The sequence below is a fragment of the Astatotilapia calliptera genome, chromosome 10, assembly GCF_964374335.1.
Source record: "Astatotilapia calliptera chromosome 10, fAstCal68.1, whole genome shotgun sequence".
Taxonomy (NCBI): domain Eukaryota; kingdom Metazoa; phylum Chordata; class Actinopteri; order Cichliformes; family Cichlidae; genus Astatotilapia; species Astatotilapia calliptera.
In genome coordinates, this window is record NC_137431.1 from 24,289,411 (window position 1) to 24,303,903 (window position 14,493).

At 39.7% G+C, this 14,493-nt stretch overlaps 1 long non-coding RNA gene across 1 annotated transcript in view; it reads left to right on the forward strand.

Annotated features, from left to right (window-relative positions):
• Window positions 1-459: 459 nt before the first annotated feature.
• LOC145431455 (uncharacterized) overlaps window positions 460-14,493 on the forward strand; it is a 75,335-nt gene continuing 61,301 nt past the window's right edge. The window contains exon 1 of the long non-coding RNA XR_013911759.1: window positions 460-1,402. This is a non-coding gene — a long non-coding RNA (uncharacterized LOC145431455). The remainder of the gene's footprint in view (window positions 1,403-14,493) is intronic.

Here is a 14,493-nt window from a genome sequence, read left to right on the forward strand (position 1 = left end):
GATCCTGCCTAGTGCTAGTGAGATGGAAGCTAATGAACTGCCCAGTGCTCTGATCCTGGATTCAATAGCTACTCATGTGGCAATTTTGCAAAATTCATTGTTAATATCAGGGACGGCTGGTATGAATGGGCGGACGAGCTAAGCTCTCCCTATCCTTTTTAATAAAAAATAAATATATATATATATTTGTATATATATCTAAAATCATCTTAGAACAGATTGCTTAAACGCTGGTGTAACAAAGTGCAGCAAAACACCAAGTCGTCCAAAGAAAAAAAAAAAGACAAACACAGGATTTAGCTACATGAGCTAAATTTTTACAGCCCATGCTCCGCAGCATCATCTACCATTCATCTTCATAGAGCAGTGAGTGACAGGTGTCAGTCAGGTCACGCCCCTTTGATTTGGTGACCGTTTGGGCTAGTTCAGCCCAGAGGCGGGAACTTTGGCGAAGGAGTCTTCTGTGAGAGTCTCGAAGGCGAAATCAATATGGCGGCACCGGTGAGCATTAGCAAGAACGAAGTGGATTATTTATGTAGTCGTCCATTTCCTTCTGTCTTTGGAGGAAAAAGTGTAAGTGAAGAGAATGAGACCACATCATCCAAACGATGTTCAAATAACACAAAGGGACAAAACGACAGAATTATAAATTTTGTGTTACGTGGTTTCAACGAAAGGACTGGCTAATTGCATGTTTAGTAGGAATTCACATTACTGTTTCCCTGGCCTGCTTTTTGGAGGACACACAACTTGGACTCAAAAAGGAATTGTGGATTTGAAGCATTTATCTGACTAAGTCACACTGGAAATTGTGTAAAGCTATCAGTGTTTGCTAAAGTTAACATTGCCTGTATGAAGGACACCGCATTGCTATACAGAGACACAACGAGCTAGTAAAAAAACAAACAAAAACGGAAAACAGGCATTCACTATCACGGACTGTATTAAATTTTGTGGGGCACATGTGCTAGCTTTACGGGGATCAGACGAATCTCCGACTTCCATTCAGCAAAGTGTGTTTCTGGACGTCCGCTTTGCTGGGGATGCACAATTACTTTTCTTATCTTGTTTTCATGCTTGTTGATATTTTATACAACATTCTTCAAAAACGAACCACGGATCCTTTCAGAACCAGACAGAAGAAGTTTTCCTACTCCATCGGTGAACTGAAGAGGTGACCTTCATAACCAGAGGCATATGCAGCTGAAACTGCAGCAAGGCCGCGCAGGATGCGGCGGGCTGACAACGTCAGTAGCAGCACAGTGCTATGAAATATTGATGGAGCAGTCAAAGGCACGCTTTGAGAAAGCACAGCACTTGGTGTCATTTGACTTCAATGACAGGGTGATTAACATGTTTGGATCCCAGAAAACTCAACGATGTGATCTTCTCTTCAAATAAGGTAAGCTCACCACCCTCTCCCCTTAAAATAGGTAACATGCTTCTTTCCCGTTACCTGTTACTCTTCTTTAAAGATCAATATTTTTTGTCTGTGGATACCAACTCCTTTTATTGGTGAAGTGTCGTTTGAGTCGGTATGTTGTATAGTAGTGATATTGCAATTGTAGTCTATTGGCAGATTTTACATTTTTAAGTACATCCGTGGCTGCATCAACAGAACTTGAATAGATTTTTCTGGCATTCTGATCATTCAGCTGTCATTCTTCCTTCTTGCATATTTTGTTTTTGTAAAAACAAAAAAAGGCATGTGTTAATGTGTATAAAAACAACTAGTCAAAAGGCGTGTGAGAGTGTGTGTGACTGGCATTCTGAGTATTCCTCTATATGGTTTTGTTAGTGTTGCTTTGACAAGGTCTTGTGGCTGTAATGTGGTATCAAGGATGTGATGCTGCTGCTAGTAGTGTGAACTCTATAATGCATTTGTTAGCCCACCCACCCAATATCACTACTAGCTGCCACTGGTTAATATATTAAATGTATTTTCAGGCCTTAAAGAAGTGGTTTGCTAATTAAAATGCAAACACACTTTAGATTTAATGTCATTTTAATCCTTAGGGATTTTTGCATGCAGATGTTTTTGTATTGGGACACAAACAGTCTGCAGTATATGTCTCAATTCTGTGAGATAACACAGAAACAGTTTAGGGAACATTTTACAGAATAAGATTATTGTAATGCGCCTGCATGTACATGCATGGGTATTTCTTTTGCTGGTTATGAAAACTGCTGTGCGACAGTTGGACTGCTCAATTACCAGAATCCTGTGGGAGGCTGGCTCTGTCTGTACTGCAACAGCAACTGTGTAGTGAAACTCATGCGCACTCTAAAGTACTAAATGACTGGAGTGGACTAGGCTTTAAATTTGAATACATCCACCTTTTTAGGGTCTCAGCTAACAATGGGTGAAATGCATAGTCCACCCAGGACAGGTTGGCAAAAATATGTTTATCCTCTGTTCACCTCCCTGTTTATCTCAGGCTGAGGAAAGTTGTTGTTTAGCAGTGCCCTGCTTAAATTCTTCACTTGGGTCTGTACAGTACAAGCATACTTAGGAACTGACTTTTCTCAAGGGTACTTCAGCATTAATTGCTGTATAGCTTATAAATATTCCCTGACCCTGTTTAGGATCCACCTTCTTTTATCTGACCTTCAGCTCTCTGATCTGAGTGACCTCTTCACTCCCTATTTGGGTCAAGTCTCCTTCACTTGCTCTTGTTATTGTAATATTTTTCATCAAAGTGTTTTTCCTTGCTTGTAAATCTGACATTTGTGAACTGTGGGATCAAAGATAGATCCTCCTACACTTCTACTGTTTGAATTTCCAGGCAGTAACTGACCTTAACCCTCAGGAGTATTAAGGCTGAGCTGTTAAGGGTTTAGCTTTACTTGGAATCACCTACATCAGATTAATAACCCCAGCTGTACTACCTAAAGGATTATATTCTCTGTTGCTCAGCCAATTTATCCATACACCCTGGTAAAATTGCATTTGTTAAACCTTCTGTTTCCCCCCCTTTTTTTTTAGTGAATGCTTATCTTCTATAGAAATATATCTGTTTCGTAAAAGATATAAAAAATAACAGCAACTTTTTTCCACTTTGCCACCTCTCTTGTCTTCTGGTCTTATGTGACATTTCCAACCAATCAATATTTTGTTTGTGTGTGACATTTGTAAGAAGTTCATAATTTTTTATGGCTGTAGATTTAATGGTTTTGATCAGAGTGTACCAGAGAAGGTTGAACCAGTGATCCAGACTGTAGAAATCTCCAGATGACATGTGCTCATTACACACCTCGTATAGATGCGTTTCTGCTCCCTTAAAAAAAAAAATCTTTGCAGCCTTTTAAAATGGAGCCATGAAGCAAATACTAGAATGCTCATGGGGCCGTGGAAAGGGAAATTAAACCATGACCTTGAATTGGAAAGGTTGAGGCATTGTCAGGCTTGTAGTGTATTCCACAGAGCTGACAGTCTTGTTATAAATGAATCACAAAGGTAGTTACCAGTACACAAGGTCTGAGATTAGCATGTTTTGTATCAGGAGAGGTCTTTATTAGAAACCTAGATTGAATGTTAGAGTGGAACGGAGGTTAGAAGAGGGTACAGTCTGATGAAGTTGTAACATTTCTCTTATTTTAGTCATTTTTGTCACTGTTTTCTGTTTTTTTTTTTTTTTTTTTTTTTTTTTTAAAACATTGTGCTATAAAAAAGAAAGGCACTTGCTATAAACGTAGTGAATCTATCCATGTAACAATATTTACTTGTATATCAGTCAGTTTCAGCTCTGGTTACAAACATACATACATCACTGATTTATCCACTTCTAAAATATTCTAGAAAACAAGAAATTAAACAATTAAAGAAAAATATGATGTAGGAAACAGAAATGATCTGAAACAAGTATGCACAGGGTGAAGAAAACATTTGTAACGTAGCACACAGATGTAACAAAAACAGCTTGATTTTCCACATATATGCATACATTTGGTGGTGCAGTACATGCATGAGACAGGGGTGAGGGGTACAGTTAGAGTGACAGGTGGCTTCAAAGTGGTGGTGGGACTCCATCTTTTAGTTTGCAATGGCGATGAATGAGTTGACAAATGAGGCAACCAGATATCACGGCAAAGCGTGTAATAGACACGTTGGTCCACCGTGTCCATTTCACGCTTTGCCTCTCCAAATTGTGAAATCTACACACAGGCAGAAGTTGAGGTAAGTTGCAATAACAGCAGAGGGAGATTTTTTTTATTTCAAGCGAACACTAAAATGTAGGGGTGCAACGATACACAAAATTCACGGTTCAGTTCGGTTCGATACTTTGGTGTCACAGTTCGATATTTTTTCGATACAAAAAAAATGTTCATGACTTTTTAATTTGTCATTTATTAAAATTATAAATATATATTTTAACTCAAAAGTACAGTTTTTAAATTTAACCCTAACCCTTGTGCGTGTTTTTATTTTGACAGCGAATGCGCACCTGCGGACCACTTATGTGCAGCCCTGGTTATTTAGCTCGTCATATTGCAGCCACAGAAATTCTTTTGTCCATGAAACCATAAAGCTGCACTTTCTTTTTGCCTTATAGTGTGATTTGTCATAACTTCTCCGTTTTGTGGTAAGCTTTTCTTTGGCTGTCACTTCTTCACCCTGACCTGTCTTATTTGGCTCAGCAGAACTAAAATATACATCTGTCTGTGAAGGTTCTCAGTCATCCAGGTCATCGTAGTCAAATATATATCCTGCTGCTTTTACACACGGACTCACATAAGCTCAGCGATTCTCTGCGCGATCAACCTCTCACATGTTTAAGCTGCGGGAGATTTCACTTGTCATGTTTGCATAGTAAGCTAACGATTAATAAGACGATGTCAGAGGAATTGGTGCACAAATTATCATCACTCACAGATCAGTGCTGTCGCTCTCTATACACAGTTCGCGCGATTGCAAAGTGAAAGCAAAAAAAACAAGCGCAAATTCAAACGCGATTTCAATATGTCACATATTGACAGTGGCTCACCGATGCCAATGACATAATTACCCAGCTACATTTCTGAAAGAATGCAAAAGCATTGACATATATTTTTCCTTCCTACAATAGCCCGACGGGCAGGGCAGAGATAGATTTTGGTAGCCCGACTGAAAAAAATCGCTAGCCCCAGGACATCGGGCTAGCTATATTGCGAGCCCTGTATCTTATTGAGGAATCACTCATCTTTGGAAAAGAGAGTTTATTACAGAGAAATGTCTCTTTCCAAAATAAAAGCTATACTATCCGCTTCTTCTGGGCTATATTCTCAGCAGCATATTAAACATATAAGGAGAATCATGTGCTAACAGCTGTCTAAATGACTCGGCTAAAGTTAGTAGCATGCTTGCTTGTTTTTTTTCTGCTTCCACTTGTCTTTGCACTAGGATGATGTCGGCGTAAATGTGCAGTCATATTCGTTGTGTTCCCACTAGTGCTTTCAGGTTAATCTCGTTGAAATGACCTTAAAGCCACAACACGGCAAATCTCCGTTAACGAGCTACCGCCGATCGCCCCGTGCATGGGGCTAGACGGCCAACACGGTAACGAGCTAACTCCGCTAACACACTAGGTCCCACCCATGTACAGTGGGGCAAAAAAGTATTTAGTCAGCCACCGATTGTGCAAGTTCCCCCACCTAAAATGATGACAGAGGTCAGTAATTTGTACCAGAGGTACACTTCAACTGTGAGAGACAGAATGTGAAAAAAAAATCCATGAATCCACATGGTAGGATTTGTAAAGAATTTATTCGTAAATCAGGGTGGAAAATAAGTATTTGGTCAATAACAAAAATACAACTCAATACTTTGTAACATAACCTTTGTTGGCAATAACAGAGGTCAAACGTTTACTATAGGTCTTTACCAGGTTTGCACACACAGTAGCTGGTATTTTGGCCCATTCCTCCATGCAGATCTTCTCGAGAGCAGTGATGTTTTGGGGCTGTCGCCGAGCAACACGGACTTTCAACTCCCGCCACAGATTTTCTATGGGGTTGAGGTCTGGAGACTGGCTAGGCCACTCCAGGACTTTCAAATGCTTCTTACGGAGCCACTCCTTTGTTGCCCGGGCGGTGTGTTTTGGATCATTGTCATGTTGGAAGACCCAGCCTCCTTTCATCTTCAAAGTTCTCACTGATGGAAGGAGGTTTTGGCTCAAAATCTCACGATACATGGCCCCATTCATTCTGTCCTTAACACGGATCAGTCGTCCTGTCCCCTTGGCAGAAAAACAGCCCCATAGCATGATGTTTCCACCCCCATGCTTCACAGTAGGTATGGTGTTCTTGGGATGCAACTCAGTATTCTTCTTCCTCCAAACACGACGAGTTGAGTTTATACCAAAAAGTTCTACTTTGGTTTCATCTGACCACATGACATTCTCCCAATCCTCTGCTGTATCATCCATGTGCTCTCTGGCAAACGTCAGACGGGCCTGGACATGCACTGGCTTCAGCAGCGGAACACGTCTGGCACTGCGGGATTTGATTCCCTGCCGTTGTAGTGTGTTACTGATGGTGACCTTTGTTACTTTGGTCCCAGCTCTCTGCAGGTCATTCACCAGGTCCCCCCGTGTGGTTCTGGGATCTTTGCTCACCGTTCTCATGATCATTTTGACCCCACGGGATGAGATTTTGCTTGGAGCCCCAGATCGAGGGAGATTATCAGTGGTCTTGTATGTCTTCCATTTTCTGATGATTGCTCCCACAGTTGATTTTTTCACACCAAGCTGCTTGCCTATTGTAGATTCACTCTTCCCAGTCTGGTGCAGGTCTACAATACTTTTCCTGGTGTCCTTCGAGAGCTCTTTGGTCTTGGCCATGGCGGGGTTTGGAGTCTGACTGTTTGAGGCTGTGGACAGGTGTCTTTTATACAGATGATGGGTTCAAACAGGTGCCATTCATACAGGTAACGAGTGGGGGACAGAAAAGCTTCTTACAGAAGACGTTACAGGTCTGTGAGAGCCAGAGATTTTCCTTGTTTGAGGAGACCAAATACTTATTTTCCACCCTAATTTACGAATAAATTCTTTACAAATCCTACCATGTGGATTCATGGATTTTTTTTTCACATTCTGTCTCTCACAGTTGAAGTGTACCTCTGGTGCAAATTACTGACCTCTGTCATCATTTTAAGTGGGGGAACTTGCACAATCGGTGGCTGACTAAATACTTTTTTGCCCCACTGTAATTGAGCATTGCATGGCACATCCAAAATACTGTTTTACTTTAGTCCATGACTCGCTTACCTTCAGGGTCATACGTCACATGAAAACCAAAATAATTCCAAACGCCAGATCTGAATGAGGGTGGGGGAGGTCCATGTTGCAAGGAGAGCTTAACTTCTGTCTCGCTAGCTTGCCCTGCGCTCTTCCTTCTGATGATGCTGTCTGTGTTGAGCGCTCAGTGAATCTGCATTCGACTACTCCGCCTAGGCTGCACTGTCGAGCCTAGGCGGAGTAGTCGAACGCAGATTCACTGAGTGCTCCACACAGACAGCATCGTCAGAAGGAAAGTTGATAAAATAAATTACAAATTTTGTATTGTTCGATACATATGCGTACCGAACCGAAAGCACTGTATCGAACGGTTCAATATCGATACGAATATCGTTGCACCCCTACTAAAATGATCACAGGAAAGTGTTTAAACAGACATTATTAACACATTTACAAGTATATACACATTAGCAACCTAGCTTAATTGTTTACGGTGATTAAAGACCCTGGATTGTACTTCGTCTTTTGCTCACTACTGACTTCATGGCTTTAAATATATTATTTCCCCCCTGCTGGTAAAGCAATTTTTCCATGCATTAATGCAACTTTTCCACGCGTGTCCCTTTCATGTTTTGAGCATGGCATAAATGCAGGGAGTACAAGTACTCAGGTCTACCATCCAAAGCAATGGACAGAAGGATAGCAGCAAAAAATAAAAGCAAGTGAGCAGACTGGACATGATTAGAAATGAGTACATCAGAGGGAAAACTCAGCTTGAGCTGTTTGGCAAACAAGAGTCAAGGCTGAGAAGCTTTGGAGCAGTCCTGGATACACTGGGCAAAGGATGTCAGAAGGAGAAAAAGAGTAAGACCTCATAGGAGGTTCATGGATGTAGTGGGTAATGACATATAGAGGTTTGGTGTGACAGAAGAGGATACAGGGATAGGGTGAGGCAGATATTCAGCATTAATTTCTGCTCTATATAAATAGAAGGAAGGCTATGCAAATATTGATCCAAACTGTGCTCAAGGTCTGGGGTCTGGTTTGTTTTTCTTAGTGGATTGTACTTCTTATTAATTTGTACCATACAGCCAACCAATAACAGGAAAACATATCTTTCTACAGTTCACACATTACAGTAACCTGTCAATTGTGATGGCTGATGAGCATTTTTTTCTGCAGTAATAAACTTGAAGCTGAAGTTTTGCATTAAATAGTTAATCTGCAGCAGTGATTTTAAAGTTAAGGAACATAAAAGCAGAGACAGAGCACAGTTTTAAAATTTGCCATGAGCTGTTTTTATATTGAAAAACTCAGTTAATTTATCTGGGGACAGGAGTACTAAATCCTTATTGTTGTGTTGTTTCAAAGTATGTATTTGCTTCTTATTTTATTAAATACATACAGGAATACAGGAAAGAGGCTAAGCCATCCATCTGCTTGTCTGCCACATACTGTAGTTCTGTATGTCCTGGCATACAGAGTTGCTCGATGTTTGTTTCAGTATGCTTATGTTCAGTTGCTTGGCTTATGTTTTATTTACCTTCATGTAAAGTTAGGGAAGCTTTAACCACAGTTAAAGCAGATTAATGTAATAGTGACTGTCTAAATTAATCCTAACTACAGGAAGTCCTCCATAAATAGCAATAGCACACACAGCAAAAGCTTCATCTACATACAGCCTACAATGTACACAAGCAGCTGATACCATTGCCGGCATTTCTATCTGTGCAGACTGTGTGGATAAGATATGGAGTTTCTAGGAAGCTACAAGTCATGTGATGGCATAAGGTATTAGAAAAGGTTATGATGTGCCTACAGCGTAGACGTAAGACAGAAGCATAAATGTACTCTTATTGGAAAAAAAGCATGTTATTAATTAAGTCAGATAAAACAAGATGAAGAGAAACTAGTAGGTGGGTTGCAAAGTGGCTTGCAGGTGCACATCAATTTTGCTAGTAGGATGCTTAGAAGGGTATCAGCTAAGCCATCAGATGATGTCGGCTGACAATGAGATCACCTAACCTGTTAATTATGTTTAATTTCAAATTAGATTTTTACAAACATTTGCAGTACAATATGTTTTTAGTTGCTTTGGTTGACTCATTTAATTGTAAGACTGACATCTGACATGTGACAACTCACCTGTCTCATTTGTTGGATAACAACACACGTGCCATTGTTATTTTCATTTTAATTATGATAGCTTTGTTCTTTCACACAACAAGAAGTGTAAATGTGAACATGAGATGACAGTTTATCAAAATTTGAATTACGTCTTTGATGCCCAACAGCTCAGAAGCGGTTGAACGCACTGTAGAGGTATCCCATGGGAAGAGTTTTTTTTTTTTTTTTTTTTTTTTGGGCGACAATTCATTTCTGAAGCCATCCCAAGTTTTAATAAAAATAAATGCGCTACCTGTCGCCTTAGCTAATACAATATTCAGCTCTCAGTAGCAAAAAAAAAGAGAGAATCTTAGATGTGTCAGAGTGTAGGAGCTATTTTCCCAGGCTTTATTACTGAAGTTATTCAAAATGCTTTGAATAATTCAAATGAATGTCTTTCTAGACATATTAGAGTAAGTAGTTCACAAATATCTGCCGGCATAATTTGATTGCCAGTTTATTTTCCAGAACCAAGAGAACACACAGCAGGGTTTCATCTTTCCCAGACTTCCCCTAATCAAATTTTAACTGGCAGGTTATGAATTGTGCCAGACAGAATAGACCGCCAGTAAAACTCACTCAGAGGAGGAGGTACTTTGAAACTCAAACACAAGATGCTACAGGAGTGTGTGTTTTTCAAGTACCCACTATTCATTAAAAAAAAAAGCTTGCATTATGATGCTCCCCACCTTTATATATATATATATATATATTTTTTTTTTGACTGACTCTGATTTGGTGCTACAACGATTAGTAGCTGTATTCTATTCAGGTGGTGAGGTCAGGCTGTGTTGCATCACTGTAGATCTGCCAATTAGGAGAAAATGGGTGAGTTGTTTTTTTTAAATTGAAAAAATAAAACTAAATCTAATAGAGAGGAGGAAAGCTCATCCTTAAAACCATTCGAAAAGAGACGACGAGGATATATTTTTAAGCATGACGCTTAAATAGAAATTGGCAGTAGTTTTATTGCCCCTTCCATGCGGTTGATTTAATTAATTAAAGAGGGCTTGCTCTCTCCTTTGTCAATTTTTTTTCCCTTTAGGAAACCAAAGTTGTAACTTCTGAGAAAAATTCTTCGCACAATTATGCACATGTAGTACCACACCATCACCACTGTAGCGCAGTTCACAATCCCCTGCAACAGCTCCACACTCTGCACCACCTGCATTATTGAAATACGCCTGTCACTACCAAAGTGGGTCCGGCGAGATCAAACGACGGAAACAGCGGGAGGCCTCGTCTAGTTTGCAGTGGGCCAGTGCAGATGACTTTTTGGCAGCATTTGAGAAAAAGTTCTTCTTCTTCCGTTTAAAGGAACAGATATTGCTAAACAGAGGATGGGAACTGTTGCATTGTGGCACAATTGCTTACTTTACCACAAATGCTACATAGCATACAACTGTTGTATACAGCTGTGTGCACAAAAAATGTGTGCTTATGTATGCATTCAAAAAAAAATAGCAGAGGAGCACAGTTACGCTGATCATCACCAGCAGAAATGGAAGAAAGACACTTGGGAGAGGAGTTAAAAATCCACAAACGTAATCCGTAGACACAAAGTTTTAAGTACACACGGATGTTTGTTTCCGTCTTCTATATAACGAGGAAGCAGAATGTGAGAGACCCGGTCTCTTTCCCACCACCTCGTGGTGCCAAGACTGTCACTTTGTTTTCGGCTTGGCAGGTGAGCACAGCTGTTCGACTGGCAAACTGCTGTCATCACACAGAGAATGGGAGGTGAGAGCGAGAGATGGGGAGTTCAGGAAGACAAGACAGCAGGAAAACGAGGGTCTAACTGTAAGAAAGAGAGAGTAATGGGGGGGGGGAGAGGTTAACTAGGAGAGGCTTGAAAAACATAACAAAGAAGATAGACATGGTGGAAAAAGATTAATAACAGTAATAATGTAACTTTTTTTGAAAGATCTATTTTTTCCCAAGGAAAAGTATATTTACATGTTCTGTTACATCAGAGGTTTGTGTGAGAATTTAGCTCACTAACAATGAGAATAAAGGACAGCTTGTGTGAAAAAGTGATGGAGAATGACAGAGGTCTTCAACCTTATTGTGATTCTGTGTTTTTCTTTAATCCTTTGTCATCTTTCTTGGGTATGCACAAAAACTAACTTGCAGTTGTCTGACAGATGCATGCATTTGTGGTTTTCTTCGCTGCTATTTATCTCTGCAGCATTTTTGTTCAACGACAGTAGAGCATAGGAAACACCCGAGACCACTACTGTCATAGTCATCCTTCATCTCAGCAGGCCACAGAGCTGTTAGTGTGTGTTACAGAGGAAGATGGAGGTCAGCTTTACAGAGGTGAAATGTGAAAGCTTCTTCAGTAACTTCAACTTGAATATAAGTATACGCCTGGCTAATAAAATAAGTGGTCATTCTAATCAAAAGCCAAAATGACAGGTGAAAACCCCAGAGAGGCAGCTTGTTACAAACTGGAATTATGTTTGATTGCAGGAGAAATGGAAACCTAAAATAAAGTGGTAAAGGTACAAGATGGAAGCAACTTAATTGTGGGAAATTTAGGTATGAGGAAAATTCAAAAACACTCTTGGGGTTGCCTATTCCACATCCCTATGGAAACCTATCTGCCCATCTACCACACACCAAGACAAATCAGATTGTATTTTAAGTGCAATTAAAGGAGCAGTCTGATTTTTTTTTTTTTTTTTTTTGTCTGTCTGCGGCGTGACCTATCCCCTCACTACAAATGATTATCCTCACATGACTTACATTTGTTTACTTGATATTTTGAGCCCTGTGTCTCTTTGAAGAGCAAAAAAGGGGGAACCTATTTGCAGACTTATATAAATTTGTATATTGTTGATACTTGAAAAACATTTTAAGATCTGCAAGAATGCATTTTTCTTAGTTCAAGTCTTCAGTCCTCCTGAAATATGTTTAATTCAAATTTGGCAAATAGATTGTTTTCCGAGCAGAAGGGGACATTGTTCTTTGATCTGACTTGTGTCCAGTTTATCAATTTTATGTTCAACACTTTATCCTTAGTTTTTCCTGAGGCACATCTTGTGGAATGATATTTTGTAAAGATGAAATTTTGGCCTTTTTGTATTATCTTAGTTTAGTGTATAATTCTGTCATATGTACACTGCAGTATATACTAACAACAAACAAAGCCATTAGTCCATCCATTAGTTTAGATTATTGTGCTTCTTGCTTATTTGCCTGTAGTTGCATATTGTGGTTAGGATTCAGTGGTGTGTAAGCCAAATGTTTTTCTTCCAAGTCCTGCTGAGTGATCCCCAAACACTCCTACTCCACAGAGTTCCATTCTTCCTCAGTTTTCCTTCCTAATTGTCCCTCCTGGAATACTTTCAGAGGGAGGCAGCAGGGGGAGAATCCCTGGTGTTTACCCAAATTTAACTGGTTCCTTTTCATTATACAAGAGCAGTGGCTTGATATCTAGGGCTTCCCAAATTAATGAACTCTCTCACTCTGTCTCATAGTTAGACCAGCTACCCCATCGATAAATATCATCTTAGCTGCTTGTCTGTGAAATTGTTATTTTAGTCACCGCCAAAGGCTTGTCGCCATACATGAGGGGTTTACTGATGATTGTAAATTGCTGGGAGGCCTCAGAAACCATCAGCCGGTTGAGTGATAGTTTTTCTTCCAGCATCCCTTCTGAATAAAACTATATATTCATATTCACATGTATAACTGGAACTTTTATGGGCAATTTTGTTGATATAAGCTACCCCCATATATCTGTTTCATAACTCACTACATTTTTTATTTCAGATATTCCAGATTCCAATATTTTCCACATCAGTTTCAAGGCTTAACTGATGTAACCTGTAGTTGAAACTCTCTGCCAGGTCTGGCTATTGACTGAGAAAATGGGCTCAGGAGTTGGGGATGTTTTTCTCCATTAACTGTGCATCAATAGCACTTCCAATGCATGCCAGAGCTAATAAGTGACCAGCTGGTGCTTAGAAACCAGGCACCTGAAGCCTTGTCAGGAAACATGCAGTCAGAGTCTAGCCCCGCTACAAAACAAATTTCTAGTGACAGCATGAGATACACTTAAAACAGAGAGGACCATGGCACTTCACGTCTGTCTTCTCTATTAATTAGCAGTAGGTGCGCCAATGGCACAAGTGTACACTGTTGACAAAGAGTGCAGGCACCTGCAACTGATTAGTTTTTCATTGAGATAAGGAGAAGTGTCAAACTGTGGCCATTCTTTTCTTGCACAATGGAAAATCCATATAGTCAGAGTAGAAGGCAAAACTGCCCTTTATTACTATGAACCCCCCCAAAACTATATTTCCAGTTTTATTTGGTTTAATTTTTTTTATGCAATTATGCTTGTTACATTGTATACATAATTTAATGTGGATAATAAGTGCAGCTGTTCGGTAATGAGCATGTGGCAACAAGTCTGTCATGGACGTGCATGTTCCTTTCCAATAGAGCTGATGGAAATGCCAGAAAAGCTTATAAAAAATATTCTGCAGTAGAAAACTGCTCTTCACAATTAACTGTTTAACAAGTGTCCTGCTGCCCAACTCTAATGGCTTTATTTTTCACCTAGGGTTCGGTATTTGTATCTAATTAACACTGCAATTTCTCTCCATTAAAAATGTGTGCTCAGCTATCTGCGCTTGTTTTCTCTGCAATGTGTACAAATCATAACAGGACTGGCTGAACATGACTTTGGAGCAGTAAGGCCACAGTGATCTTTAGCTTCCTGTGCAGTGCCAGCGTAGCATCGCACAGCAGCAAAACTCGAGCTGGCTCAGCTGCAGTGGAAGAAAATGTGATCTGTCAAGATTCTGCATTACCCAGAGAAATAAACACATACATAAACACAACATTCTGGCCATATTGTGCATAATAGTAATGATGAAAATTAAAGTGGTATTGTGAATTCCTGTGGTAATATTTAAACCAGTCTTTTTCTTTTTCCCTTTAGTCAAAATCCATATTAAGGAAAATTTGTCAGACCACATTTCCTCTTGCAGAAATAACCTTTCAGGCTATACAGATGTAAAAATAAATAAAAAAATAAGAATATCTATCAATCTATAAATCAATAAATAAATACTGGATATTAAGTGGACGTGAGAGTGCA